The sequence below is a fragment of the Rhinatrema bivittatum genome, chromosome 1 (assembly GCF_901001135.1).
Source record: "Rhinatrema bivittatum chromosome 1, aRhiBiv1.1, whole genome shotgun sequence".
In the NCBI taxonomy this organism is placed as follows: Eukaryota; Metazoa; Chordata; class Amphibia; order Gymnophiona; family Rhinatrematidae; genus Rhinatrema; species Rhinatrema bivittatum.
This window is the reverse complement of record NC_042615.1, coordinates 684,457,655-684,472,561: the sequence shown is the minus strand read 5'-3', so window position 1 is coordinate 684,472,561 and position 14,907 is coordinate 684,457,655. Positions and strand designations below refer to the sequence as shown.

Genomic DNA, 14,907 nt, shown 5'->3' with positions numbered 1-14,907 from the left:
CTAATATATGGAGAACCCTGATTTTAGTGATTAATTTTTAGTATTGCTGCTGGTCATTCACAAACTAACATGTCACCTAGTTATCAAATTAAAAACCTTTGAATACGGTGTGTATTTCTGGTCACCGAATCTCAAAAAAGATATAGCTGCACTGGAGAAAGGGCAGAGAAGGGCGATCAAAATGGCATGGGGCATTGAACGGCTGCCCTATGAGGAAAGGCTAAAGAAGTTAGAGTTGCTCAGTTTGGAGAAGACAGCTGAGAAGGGATATGATAGAAGTCTTCAAAATAATGAAAGGACTTGAAATAATAGAAGGACCAGGGGGCCCTCTATGAAATTAGCAAGTAGCTCATTTAAAACAAAATTGAAGAAAATGTTTCCACTCAAGCACATAGTTAAGCTCTGGAATTCACTGCTAGAGGATATGGTTACAGCAGTTAGTGTAAATGGGTTTAAAAAAGGTATGGTTAAGTTCCTAGAGGATAAATCCATAAATTGCTATGATAGTTATCTAACGTTTGGGTACTTGCCAGGTACTTGTGACTTGGATTGGCCACTGTTGGAAACAGGATACTGGGTTTGATGGACTCTTGGTCTGACCCTGTATGGCATATCTTAGAACAATTCAGACATTATGCTACTCTGTGCTGTTAATCCTCAATTGTCTAAAGATTTCCTGTCTGTATTAGAACATACTTTCCTCTCCAAAAAGGACAGATCTTTTCTACAATCCCCTATATCAACTGAGGACATAAAGCAAGCAATATTTTCCGTGCAACAAGGGAGGTTACCAGGCTCTGATGGATTCTAGACAATTTAAGAGAGCTTTTGGTAAGAGTAATTCCTAAATTACATAACTATTTAAGCTTTGTTAGTTTTTATTTTATTTATTTTATTTAAAATCTTTTCTATACCGTCGTTTAGTAGTGCACCATCACAACGGTTTACAGGGCGGCACGCATATATATATTTGATTAAATTCTTACTAACAAAGTGCCAAAACATTTTAACTACCAATTTTCATAATCTAAGGTATATAATGTGAGATCTGGATCTTGTCTTTTATATGATTAATAGGAAATCATACAATAATTGAACTTTAAACTGCATGTTTCTTAAATTATTCTATAATGATGATGGATATATAATTATGCTAATAGGGTGACTTTAGCTTTGTGTAGATGTTCATTCGCTTATTCCTTTAAACTTCTTGTTCCCCATTCATATTATAGAATGCTTTTGAAAAGCCATGTTTTTAAACTTTTTTTTAAAGCTTTTTAAATCACTTTGTAATCTTGTTTCGAGTGGCAATAAGTTCCATACTGCTGGTCCGGCTAAGGAAAGGGCTCGTTTTCTAACTTGGGTAAGTTTTGCTGTCTTGACTGAGGGAATGGTTAGTAGAGCTCTGTTGGCTGATCTAAGATTTCTTTGTGGGACGTGTAAGTGTAGTGCTGTGTTTAACCAGTCTGCTTTTTCTTCGTTAATCAGTTTGTGAATTGTGCATAGTGTTTTATATTGCACTCTTTGTTCTATTGGCAGCCAGTGTAATTCGGCCAGTGTTTGAGTGATGTGTTCCCTTTTGTTTTTACCAGTCACTATTCTGGCAGCCGAGTTTTGTAATATCTGAAGAGGTCTTATTGTTGAGTATGGTAGTCCCAGAAATAGAGTATTGCAGTAGTCTGTGCTGGAGAATGTAAGTGCTTGTAAGACTGTTCGGAAGTGCGCTTGGGTTAATAGGGGTTTAAGCCTCCTGAAGACCATTAGTTTGGCGTATCCTTCTCTAGTTTTTTGTGATATGTGTTGCTTCAGGCTGAGTTCCATGTCAATTATTACTCCTAAGTTCCGAGCCTTCTCGGTTAGTACTATTTCTTGATTGTTTTTAAGTTTGATTGGTTTGTTAATGGTCTAATGGATTCCAGCTTTAATAAAGCTAAGATTATAATACCTTAATCAGGAAGAAATTCTCAACTACTTACAAACTACATACCCAACTCATTAATAAATACAGATTAAACATTATTTGCCACATTCTTGCTTCAAGGTTGGAAAAGGTTGCTGGGAATTTATTTCAACCTGACCACTCCAGATTTCTCAAAAAGAAATTTCAAATAATGCTAGTCTCATTATCTAATATATGCTACTAAATCCAAATATCAGCCGATAACTGCTCTATTGACAGACAAGGCATTTGATCGTTTTGAATGGGATTATTTATTTTCTAATCTGCAATGGTTTGCTTTTAGTCACACTGTCTGCTCTGATTTTTAAAAAAATATTGGCCAATCCTCTACTTCTCTCAAAGTATTTGATGTTGTATAATTGATTGGATTATAACTTTCTTGTAAATTCAATCATTAAGAGCAAGCTTTCTAGTTCCTTTTCACGTCCACATGAGGTTGCGATGGTAAAAGGGGTTCTCTCTTATCCTGTCACGTGTAAATGACCAATCCTTATCACTGGGGACCTGAATAGTCATGAGTGAGGTGAAATAGTCACCATTATTTCCTGAATCAAAAACCTTTTAAATCAAACCATAAAATCACCTACAATGTATGAGGTGACTGGGTTCTCAAATGCATCCCCTAACACGTCTCAACAAAATTTCCAATGATACTTTCTCAAATGCACCTCTCAGCGCTAGACTGGGTGTTAAAGGGTCCTGCTTTGTTGGTGCCCACGCACTGAGAGTACGTGCTTGTAAGTTCGCATTCACGCCCTCTTATGTTGCTCATCGACATGATCGATCACAACTTTCTTGTAAATCCAATCATTTATACATCTCAACCTCACTTTGAGAAAGGCAGGGGATTGGCCAATATTTTTTTTTTTTTAAATCTGAGCAGACAGCACGAACTACATCCAACAGTATGTTTGGCGGTTAGAAGGAGGAATCATGCTGAGCAAGTAAGTCTGTTTAATGACGTAACTCAAGGGAGGATAGTTTGACTTTTTCAATTATTTTATATTTAGCTCTCCCAGTCCCTGAAGCAAACAGACACAGTCGAAACAGTGCCAATGTCGGGCAGACAGCTCAACCCTTCTTTGAAGAATCCATGAATATTCATAGCAGCACTTCCACACTGCGTTCAAAAAGATAAGTGAAGGGGCTCTAATCTGAGCAGATGAGTTGGGCTGACCACTTGCGGAGAGTTGAAGGCTGTGTTATATTTAAGAAAGATGTTCTTATACTTTAAACAAATAGAAAAATTGATATATAAAATTGTTGAACACTTAAAGGGAGCACTAAATTGACAATATCAAAAACATTATCTACTTCTACTAGTCATAACCAATGAGTGGCTATCACTTATAGAAGCAATACCAGACACCAGAGGGTACAGAATAAATACAGTTTCCCCTTTTGGGTTTTGATTGAATCCAGACTGCCAAACCTATCACACCAAGTTTTCTTAGATTACTTTTCATTCTCTACTCCTTCAGGTGTGATTGCTCTGTTGCAGATCTTAGTATCAGCCACAAAAGAATAAACGTTTCCTTCTAACCATTCCACAATAATCACTACATTGAACAGAACTGGACCCAGATGATATCCCCAAGGCACTCCACTTGGCCTTCCCTCCTCAGATTATGCTCCATTTAGAAACATTTGCTATTGTTAGTCAACCAATTTCTAATCCATTGGCAAAGATGAAAGGCCATCACCACCTTAAGCAGGAACTTAGGGTGTGCACGCAAGACCATCCTGTCATAATAAAATTTAGTATAAGGTGGGTAAGTCTCTAAGGCCTGGAGCTCGCTGACCCTGAGTGCTGAAGTGACCCGCCACCAAAAATATGACCTTCCAAGTCAGGTTCTTCAGGTCACAGGTGCACAGCGGTTCAAAAGGAGCTTTTATCAGCTGAGTTAACACCACCTTGAGGTCCCAAGATGCAGCAGAAGGCCTTAGGGGAGGCTTTAACTGAAGCAGGCCATGCATAAAACATACAACTATAGGCTGTACATAAATGGACATAACATCTACACCATAGTGGTATGCACCAACTGCAACCAGATGGACCTTAACGAAGTTGTTTTTAAGCCAGTCTGATAGGTGTAGAAGGTAATCAAGCAGTTTTTGTGTGGGGCAGGAGAACGGATCTAGGGCCTTCTGCTCACACCACACGGAAAATTTCTCCCATTTCAGTCCCTGACTTTCTAGTGGAATGCTTTCTAGAAGCCACTAAGACCCAAGACACATACTCAGATCGAGTAGTTACAGAATTAACCTCTTAACATCCAGGCTGTAAGCGACAAGGCCTGAAGGTTGGGATGCCACAATCTCCCTTGATCCTGCAAGATGAGATCTGGGGAAGTCCCCAGATTGATCAGTTTCCAGATGAATAACTCCTGTAGGAGTGGAAACCAGACCTGTCTTAGCCAATGAGGATCATAGTCCCTCTGTTCTTGTGAAGCTTCAAGAGTCTTCGCCACTAAAGGTAATCAGAAGATACGCATACAGAAGACCCTTGCCTCAACGTCAGGCAAGGGCGTCCAAGGCTGGCTTGCCATCTGACCTGTATAGGAATCAGGACTGAGGCACCTTCCTGTTAACAAGGGGATGTGAAGAGATCTAAATCTGGGCTCTCCCAAAGGCGGAATATCCGATTTGCTATCCCCTGGTCCAGAGACCACTTGAGGGTCATAAGAATATAAGATATGCCTTACTGGGTCAGATCAAGGGTCCAACAAACCCAGTATCCTGTTTCCAACAGTGGCCAATCCAAGTCACAAGTACCCGGCAAATACTCAAACATTAGATAAATCACAAGTTACTATTGCTTATTAATTATCTTAAGTTTATGGATTTTTCCTCTAGGAGCTTATCCAAACCTTTTTTAAGCCCAGTTACACTAACAGCTATAACCACATCCTCGGGCAATGAATTCCAGAGCTTAACTATGTGCTGAGTGAAAAAGAATTTTTGATTTGTTTTAAATGAGCTATTTGCTAACTTCATGGAGTGCGCCCTGATGCTATTATCATAGATTTAATAACTGATTTACATTAACTTGTTCAAATCTTTTCACGATTTTGTAGACTTCTATCATATCCCCCCCCCCCCCCCCCCCGCAGTCATCTACAGCCTGTCCACTACCAAGTTCTCTGTCCTGGCCAGGTACATGGCCCCAAACACCATCCCATGGGACAGGGCCCATTAATAGATGTGGACTACTTCCTGACAGAGAAGGAACAATCCCATGACTCCCTGCTCATTGACAGGCCACATGGCTACCTTGTTGCCTGTCTGGATCGGGACAACTTTGTTGGACAGTTGATCTCTGAAAGCCCATAGCTTGTACCTGATGGCCCGAAACTCCAGAAAGCTGATTTGACAAGAACAATCCTGAGCAGACCAAAGACCATGGGGTACCAAGCCCATCTACATGAGCTCCCCACCCCAGCATAGATGCAACCGTGGTTACAATTTGAATGGGGAGACTCCGGAATTAGATCCCCTGTTCCAGACTGGAAAGTACCCGCTACCAGGACAATAAGTCCCAGAGAAACAGGGTTACTTGGATGCAATCCTGGAGGCTCTGAGCGATTTTGTGCCACTGTGACCTCCGGGTCCATTGGGGTCTGCGCATGTCTAATCGTGCCAAGGGAGTAACATGGACTGTTGCAGACATATGGCCCAACAGCCTCAACATGTGCCAGGCTGACACCTACTGGCTCTGTTGGATCTCTGCCGCAATGATCACCATAGTGACAGCCCTCTGGCAGAACAGAAAGGCCTTGGCCTGAGCCATATCTAGCAGGGCTCCTATGAAATCCAATTGAGATGACGGGCTGAGACAGGACTTTGGGTAGGTTGAGAACGAACCCTAGTGACACCAACACCCAAATGGTCAAGTGCATGGACTTGATGGCCCCTGCCCAGCCAATCGTCTAGATACGGGAAGACGTGCACTCCCAGTCTGCGGAGGTGCGCCGCCACCATGGCCAGGCATTTTGTGAAGACCCATGGGGTGGACACAAGGCTAAACGGCAACACTTGGTACTGGAAGTGCTGTGTTCCCACCATAAATTGGAGATACTTCCTGTGACTGGGGAATATCTCGATGTGAGTGTATGCTTCCTTTAGATCGAGGGAGCATAAGCAGTTCCCTTTTTGCAAAAAGGGGATTAAGGTGTCCAGGGAAACCATCTTGAACTTTTCTCTTTTTATACATTTTTTAAGGCCCTTAGGTCTAGGATGAGATTGAGTCCTCCTGTTCTCTCTGGATTCAGGAAGTACCTGAAGTAGAATCCCCGCCCTCTTTGCCCTGGTGGTATGGACTCGACCGCTCTGGCCGTTAAGAGGGAGGAGGACAGCTCCACTTGTAGTACCTCCTGATGTGCTACCAGCCCCCAATGTGGGCACGGAGGGCAATTTGGTGGGACACCCAATAGATTCAATAAGTATCCTTGGTGGACAATGGACAGAACCCACTGGTCTGAGGTTTCACTAGGCCACTGTTTCGCAAAAAACGCAGCCTTCCTCCGACCAGAAAGTCCATCACCCTGGGTACAGGCAACTGGCTTACACTTGGAAAAGGCAAAGAAGAGATATGATAGAGGTCTATAAAATGAGTGGAATGGAATGGTAAATGCAAACCAGTTTATTCTTTCAAAACAAAGATTAGGGGGCATGCAATTAGATTACTAAGTGGTACATTTAAAACAAATAGGAGAGGGTTTTTTTTTTTTTATTGTTCAACGCATAATTAAGCTCTGGAATTCATAATCAGAGGCCAAGGTGAAAGCTGTTAATTAGATCTTAAAAAAAAAAAAAAAAGCAGAGTTGCTCACCTGTGACAGGTGTTCTCCTAGGACAGCAGCATGTTAGTCCTCACACGTGGGTGATATCATCAGATGGAGCCCGGCACGGAAAACATTTATCAAAGTTTCTAGAAACTGACTGGCCGACTGGGCATGCCCAGCCTGCCGCTATCTGCACGTCTACGAGAGGTCCCCCTTCAGTCTCGTAACATAGCAAAATACGAGCGAAGAATAAAAACAAATGAAGGAACCCAACATCATGGGGAGGCTAGCGGGATTCCTGAGGACTAACATCCTGCTGTCCTAGGAGAACACCTGTTACAGGTAAGCAACTCTGCTTTCTCCTAGGATAAACAGGATGGTAGTGCTCACAATGTGGGTGATTACAGAGCTCCAGACTGTCCCCAGTGATCAGAGGGACCCACAGTAGCTCAACAGCTTGGAGAAGAGACGACTGAGGGGGGATATGATAGAGGTGTTTAAAATCATGAGAGGTCTAGAACGGGTAGATGTGAATCGGTTATTTACTCTTTCAGATAGTAGAAGGACTAGGGGACACTCCATGAAGTTAGCATGGGGCACATTTAAAACTAATCGGAGAAAGTTCTTTTTTACTCAACGCACAATTAAACTCTGGAATTTGTTGCCAGAGAATGTGGTTCGTGCAGGTAGTATAGCTGTGTTTAAAAAAGGATTGGATAAGTTCTTGGAGGAGAAGTCCATTACCTGCTATTAGGTTCACTTAGAGAATAGCCACTGCCATTAGCAATGGTTACATGGAATAGACTTAGTTTTTGGGTACTTGCCAGGTTCTTATGGCCTGGATTGGCCACTGTTGGAAACAGGATGCTGGGCTTGATGGACCCTTGGTCTGACCCAGTATGGCATTTTCTTATGTTCTTATGTTCTTAACAAGGTGCCAATGAGCACAACACAACTGTGCTGCTATGAGAAAAAACAGGGATAGTCTAGACCTACAGATAGCACAATGAGAACAGTTGGGTTCAAGACTGGAATAGATTGCAGAGGACAGACTGGCCAAAAGCGCTGTCCTGGCGACTATCCCTGTTGAGGCAGTAGTGAGCCACTAATGTGTGGAGTGAACTCCAGGTTGCGGCTTTCTAGATTTTAGCGATAGGGACCATAAACAGAAGGGTCACTGACGCCGCCATAGCCCGCAAAGAGTGAGCCTTCACCCTGCACTTTTTTTCTCTCTCATCTGTTACTCTTGGCCCTTAGTAACCTTTTGGTTCTATTTCCCCTTCCACCCCCGCCATTAATGTAGAGAGCAGTGTTGGAACTGCATGAAAATGAAATATCTAGCTTAATTAGTTAGGGGTAGTAACCGTCGCAATAAGCAAGCTACACCCATGCTTGTTTGTTTACTCAGACTATGTAATTCAGTCCTTGTTGGTTGTCTGTATATGGATCCACTTTTCTTCATTCCCCGCTGCCGTTGAAGCAGAGAGCTTTGCTGGATATGTATTGAAAGTGAAGTATCAGGCTTATTTGGTTTGGGGTAGTAACTGCCATAACAAGCAAGCTACCCCCCACTTTTTTGTGAATGCAAATCCTTTTTTCCACATTACCTTTTGCCGTTGAAGCTTAGAGCATGTTGGAGTCGCATTAACCGTGTGTATGTTTATTGAATAAGGGTATTATCTCAGGTAGTAGCAGTCATTCCTGCGAGCCACCCACTCTTCATTCACATTCTCTAGACTTTATGGATCCATAGTGTTTATCCCGCACCCCTTTAAAGTCCTTCACAGTTATGGTCTTCACCACTTCCTCAGGATGGGCATTCTGGGGCATCCACCACCTTCTCCGTGAAGAAATACTTCCTGACAGTGGTTCTGAGTCTTCCTCCCTGGAGTTTTAAATCGTGACCTCTGGTTCTGCTGATTTTTTTCCAACAGAAAAGGTTTGTCGTTATCTTTGGATCATTAAAGCCTTTCAAGTATCTGAGAGTCTGTATCATATCACCTCTGCTCCTCCTTGCCTCCAGGGTGTACATATTTAGATTCAATCTCTCCTCATAAGTCATTCGATGAAGACCTTCCACCTTTTTGGTCGCCCTTCTCTGGACCGCCTCCATCCTGTCTCTGTCCCTTCGGAGATATGATCTCCAGAACTGAGCACTGATCCCTGCGGTCCTCGGCGTGGAGGACACAGACACCAAAGTGGAGGATTTTGGAGAGACAAAGAGCTTCTCCATTTTGTCTAGGCATGCACAACGCCCTTTGGGGGTCATTTGATCGCACAAACACCACCCTCGAAAGTTGTGCGAGGTCCCCAGGCAGAGGATACACACTTCATGCGGATCCGTGATGGACATGGTCCGCGGGCACTAGGGGCACTGTCGAAAACCTGATGACGCCATCGTAAAAAAAAAAAGAGGCAGACAATGACAGACAGGACCCAAGGCGGGAGTCGGAAATCAACCGCGAAAAACCCAACGGCAAAAGCCACAGGTATCTACCAGTTCATGCTCCCAGTGCAGCTTGCGACAGAAGATACACTGGAGCACAAGGAGCTGTTAAATTTGCACCTGCTCCTGGCAAGCATTTGGGAGCGTGGTGGATGGGCGAGTCCGGCAGCAGCATCAGATTATACATTTATAGATAGAACTGGGGAGGGGAGGTGATGGGGGAGATAGAGTTGCTTACCTGTAACAGGTGTTCTCACAGGACAGCAGGTTGTTAGTCCTCACATATGGGTGACATCTTCAGGAAGGAGCCCAATCACAGAACACTTTTGTCAAAGTTTCTAGAACTTTGACTGGCACCTACTGGGCATTCCCAGCAATGCACTGACCCTGCATCCAGCAGGGGTCCCCCCTTCAGTCTCATCTTATAGTAAAACGTACATGCGAAAAATAAAATAAGACGACGTAAACGAACCCAACTCCGCGGGGCGGCAGGTGGGTTTCGTGAGGACTAACATCCTGCTGTCCTGTGAGAACACCTGTTACAGGTAAGCAACTCTGCTTTCTCACAGGACAAGCAGGATGGTAGTCCTCACATATGTGTGAGTACTGAGCTGAGGATGCCAGAGTAAAGCACCAAATGCAACCAAAGACGTGCAACAGGCACAACAACAGGGGTGGAAATTTGGTTAGGAGGGCATCCTGAACGGGTTGGTGGAAGAATGTTGGGTAATTAAACTGAAAAAAAGTTGCGTAGAACAGACTGGTGAAAGATGGAATCTTGCCTGCCAGCTTTATCTAAGCAATAATGTGCTGCGAATGTATAGAGAGAACTCCAGGTAGCAGCCTTACAAATATCACCAAGTGGTACCAAACGGAGGTGCGCTACTGATGTTGCCATGGCCCTGACCAAGTGTGCTTTTACACGGTCTCGTAGCGGAATGCCTGCTTGCTGGTAGCAAAAAAATGCAGTCCGCTAACCAGGAGGGGAGGGTCTGCTTACCCACAGGATTTTCCAATTTGATGGTATCAAAAGAAACAAACAATTGAGTGGATTCCCTGTGGGCGGACGTGCGGTTCAGATAGAAAGCTAGAGCACATTTGTAGTCCAAGGAATGCAGAGCCTGTTCTCCTGGGTTGGAATGGGGCCTGGGAAAAAAGATAGGTAGGATAATAGATTGGTTAATATGAAATTCCGACACTACCTTCGGCAAAAATTTAGGGTGAGTGCGGAGCACTACCCTGTCATGCAGGATGTTAGTGTAAGGCGGATAGGTAACTAATGCTTGCAATTCACTAACTCTACGAGCAGACGTGATCGCCAAGAAGAAAACTACCTTCCAGGTGAGATAGCGGAGATCACAGGAGTGGAGAGGCTTAAACGGAGGTTTCATGAGCCATCCCAAAACCACATTAAGGTCCCAAGCAGGGGCAGGAGGGTGCAGTGGAGGTTTTAAATGGAGCAAGCCTCTCATGAAACGTGATACTAAGGGTTGTGTTGAAATGGAGACATTTCCTATACTTATGGTACGCAGACACTGCACTAACATGCACTCTGATAGAGGAAGTTTTTAGGCCTGACAGGTGCCACAGATAGTCTAGGAACCTCGCAATGGAACAAGTGAAGGGGTCTATGGACATGGAAGTGCACCAGACCGTAAACCCATTTACAGCGATAAGACCTTCTCGTTGAAGGTTTTCGTGAAGCCACCAGGTCTCTGGATACAGACTCTGAAAGATTAAGAAGTTGGAGTATTAACCTTTCAACATCCAGGCAGTCAGAGATAGAGCCTGGAGATTGGGGTGACACAGGTACCCTTCGTTCTGAGTTATTAGAAGGGGGATCGTTCCCCAGAGGAATGTGCCGGCGTACTGATAGGTCCTGGAGGATTGGAAACTACACCTGGCATGGCCAGTGGGGAGCTATCAGGATCATTAATCCCTTGTCCTGCCGGAGCTTCGAGAGTCTTTGAAATGAGAGGAAGTGGAGGGTACGCATAAAGGAGACTGCTGGCCCAGGAGAGGGCAAAGGCATCTCTTGGTTGTGAGTGCTAACTGCGAATGAGAGAGCAGAAGTTATCTACTTTGTGGTTGTGGACCGATGCAAAGAGGTCTATGCGAGGGTAACCCCAGCATTGAAATATCGTGTCCGCTATCGTGGGGTTGAGAGACCACTTGTGCGGATGGAAAGTGTGACTCAGCCTGTCTGCCAACACATTGTCCACTCCCGGCAAGTAGGCTGCTTTGAGGTACATCGAGCGGGAAAGGGCCCATGCCCATATCTGTGCAGCTTCCTGACACAGGAGGTAGGAGCCCATTCCCCCTTGTTTGTTGATGTACCACATCGTAACCTGATTGTCGGTTTGAATCAGGATGGCTTTGTTTGATAGGCATTCCTGAAAGGCCTTGAGGGAATATCTGATCGCCCGTAGCTCCAGGAAATTTATTTGGCGTTTGGCTTCCTCTGGAGACCAGGTTCCCTGAGCCTGCAGGTCGCCCACATGAGCACCCCCCCACCCGAGGTTGGATGCGTCTGTTAAACTAATTTGAGGATCTGAAGCCTGAAATGGAAGGCCTTGAATGAGATATTTATTTATTTATTTAGGGATTTTATATACCGATTTTCTTGATACAGATCAAATCAACTCGGTTTACATAGAACGATAGTACATTAACAATAACTAGTCAAACCTCAAAAGAGGAGACAGATTGGGAGCAGAAGGTAAAAAGTTACATTATAACAAGGGTGAGTAACTTGGAATTGGAAATGAAGAGACAGAAATCAAAGTAGAGAGATATAACAGAGAGAAGGGGCTTGAAGCCAACCTCAGGAGAATAACTCTAGCATTATAACATGATTATATGACATTCTGCTAGTTATTGAAGCACAGCTGATTGAATAATATCTTAGTAGAATACAGTCTAGGAGACAGGAAAGGCTCTACCGAAAAGCCAAGTCTTCAGTTTCTTTTTAAAATTTATGAGGCAGGTTTCCTGTCGGAGGTCTGGGGGTAGTGTATTCCAAATGGTGGGGCCTGCTGTTGAAAAAGCCTGGTCCCTGATTGTTAATCTTTGTACCATTTTGATTGAGGGAACATGAAGGGATCCCTTATAGGCATCTCTCAAAGGTCTAGCTGAAGAGTGTAATTTGAGAGGGTGTAGTAGGTCTAGGGGAGTCTGGTGGTGGATGTTTTTATGGATAATGGTGAGGGATTTGTGAATAATTCTAAAATTAACTGGAAGCCAACGTAGGTCTTTTAGTATGGGCGTGATGTGATCTCTGCGCTTAGTGTTGGTCAAAATCCTTGCAGCTGCGTTTTGGAGTAGTTGCAGAGGTTTTAATGTAACAGCTGGTAGACCTTGCAGGATCGAGTTACAATAATCGACCTTAGAGAACAGGATTGCTTGGAGTACAGTCCTGAAGTCATGGTGATATAGGAGAGGCTTGAGTTTTTTGAGCACCTGTAACTTGTAGAAGCATTCCTTTATAGTATAATTTATAAACTTCTTTAAGCTCAGATGATTGTCAATTATAACTCCAAGATCTCTAGCATGAGTGATGTGGGAGGTAGTGTGCAATTGTTGTAAGTGTAGACTATTTTCAGGGGTGATAAGCAGAAGTTCAGTCTTAGCAGTATTTAACACCAGGTTGAGGCTGGTAAGGAGATGGTTAATAGTTTGAAGGTGAGATTCCCATAATTTGATTGCTGAGTCCAAGGAGCCTGTTATAGGAATCAAAACTTGGACATCGTCTGTGTATACGTAGAATTTCAAATTTAGCGACGAGAGGAAATGGCAGAGAGGGAGGAGATATGAGATGGGAGTGGTGCATCCACCAGGCTAGAGACAGACGGAGCCGTTTGGTCACCTGGACAATGCTGGACATTGGCTGACAAGCTTGAATCCACTGGCTTTTTAAGGTCCACTGCATTACTCTCATGGCGAGGCGAGCCATTGGAGTAACATTCACCAAGTACGCCATGTGACCCAGCAGTATGAGGAAATGACGAGCAGTTGAAGACACTCGAGTCTGCAGTTGAGCCAGAGATGTAATGGCAAAAGCACGATCCTGGGGGAGGAAGGCTTTCACCTGTATAGTGTTTAGGTCGGCCCCTATAAAGGAGAGGGTTTGGGATGGAACTATCTTGGATTTGGGATAGTTGATTAGAAACCCTAAGGAAATCAGGGAGTTGATAGTGAGACACAGGGAGGTAAGGACACCCTGCTTAGTCGGAGCCCTTATCAACCAATCGTCAAGGTAAGGGTAGACATGGACACCCTGATTCCTGAGGAAGGCTGCGACCACCACCAGGCACTTGGAGAGTACTCGTGGAGCAGACGCCAGGCCGAATGGTAATACACGGTACTGGAAATGACGGGGGCCGACCAGGAATCGTAGATACTTGCGATGAAATGGAGTAATTGAGGTGTGTGTAAGTGTCTTGGAGATCTAGCAAGCACAGCCAATCTCCTCTTTGTAGAAGAGGAAGTAGAGAGCCCAAGGTTACCATTTTGAATTTTTCACTCTGCAAAAATTTGTTTAGGGCACGGAGGTCCAGTATCGGGCGTACGCCACCTGACTTTTTTAGTATTAGAAAATACCAGGAAGAGAACCCTTGCCCCTGCTGAGAGAGGGGCACTGGTTCTATTGCTCGGGACTTGAGGAGTGTTCGAGCGAGGGAGAGTGGTCGGACGATCCCCACGTCAGCCGAGGTGGAGAGTCCATTGGAACAGTCAGGAAATTTAGGTGGTAACCCTGAGTGACTACTGCCAGTACCCACTGGTCTGTGGTGACTGTATGCCAAGCGCTGCTGAAGTGGCAGAGCCGACCGACGACTGGTATGGATGGAAGAGGAGGTTGGCTTACACTCTCTAGGAAGGAGTCAAAACCCTGACTCTGGGTCCAGGCTGAGACTTTTGAGGCAGAATCAGCCTGGATTAACCTTTTTGGTAAGGTCTAGAAGGGTGTCCTCTAGAAGCCGGAGGATAAAACTTCCTTGGCTTGTAGGCCGGCCGCTTAGAGTCACGTCTGAAAGTTCTCTTAGGGGCAGATGGTAATTCAGACGGAACAGAAGAAAGCTGGCACAGAATTTCATGGTGATCCTTCAACTGCACCACAGTCTCTCGGATCTTTTCGCCGAAGAGATTATCGGCCACACAGGGTAGATCTGCTAACCTGTCTTGGACTTCTGGTCTTAAATCCAATGATTTGAGCCAGGCCCATCTTCTGGCACTAATTCCCGCTGCAGACACTCTAGAGGCCGTGTCGAAGATATAAGCAGTGCGGACCTCGGGCTTTCCCGCATCTAGACCTTTCTGAGCCAGAGCATGAAGTTGAGTCTTGAGTTGCTCTGGTAAAGAATCAGAGAAGTCCTAGATCCTTTTAAAAAGGTCTCCTTTATACTGTGTCATGTATAATTGGTAATGTGTGATGCGAGATGAGCATGGCACCATGGAAGACACCTGCCAAAAGCATCCAGGGATTTTTGTTCCTTCCCTGGAGGTATGGAGGAATGAGGTTTTTAATGTCGTGCCTTCTTCTGGACTGATTCAACCACCACAGAGTGATGATCCAACTGACTTCTGGAACCCAGGAGCTGACTGCACGAGATAGGTGGCATCTGTTTTGCGGTTAACAGGTGGGACGGAACATGAGTGTTCCCAGTTTCTCTTCAGAAGATCAAGCAGGATTTCATGAATAGGGATAGACATGATCTCCT

General features: G+C 44.4%; 1 protein-coding gene across 1 annotated transcript in view; it reads right to left on the bottom strand.

Moving 5' to 3' along the window:
• Positions 1–14,907, bottom strand: part of TNPO1 (transportin 1) — a 685,264-nt gene that overhangs the window by 427,013 nt on the left and 243,344 nt on the right.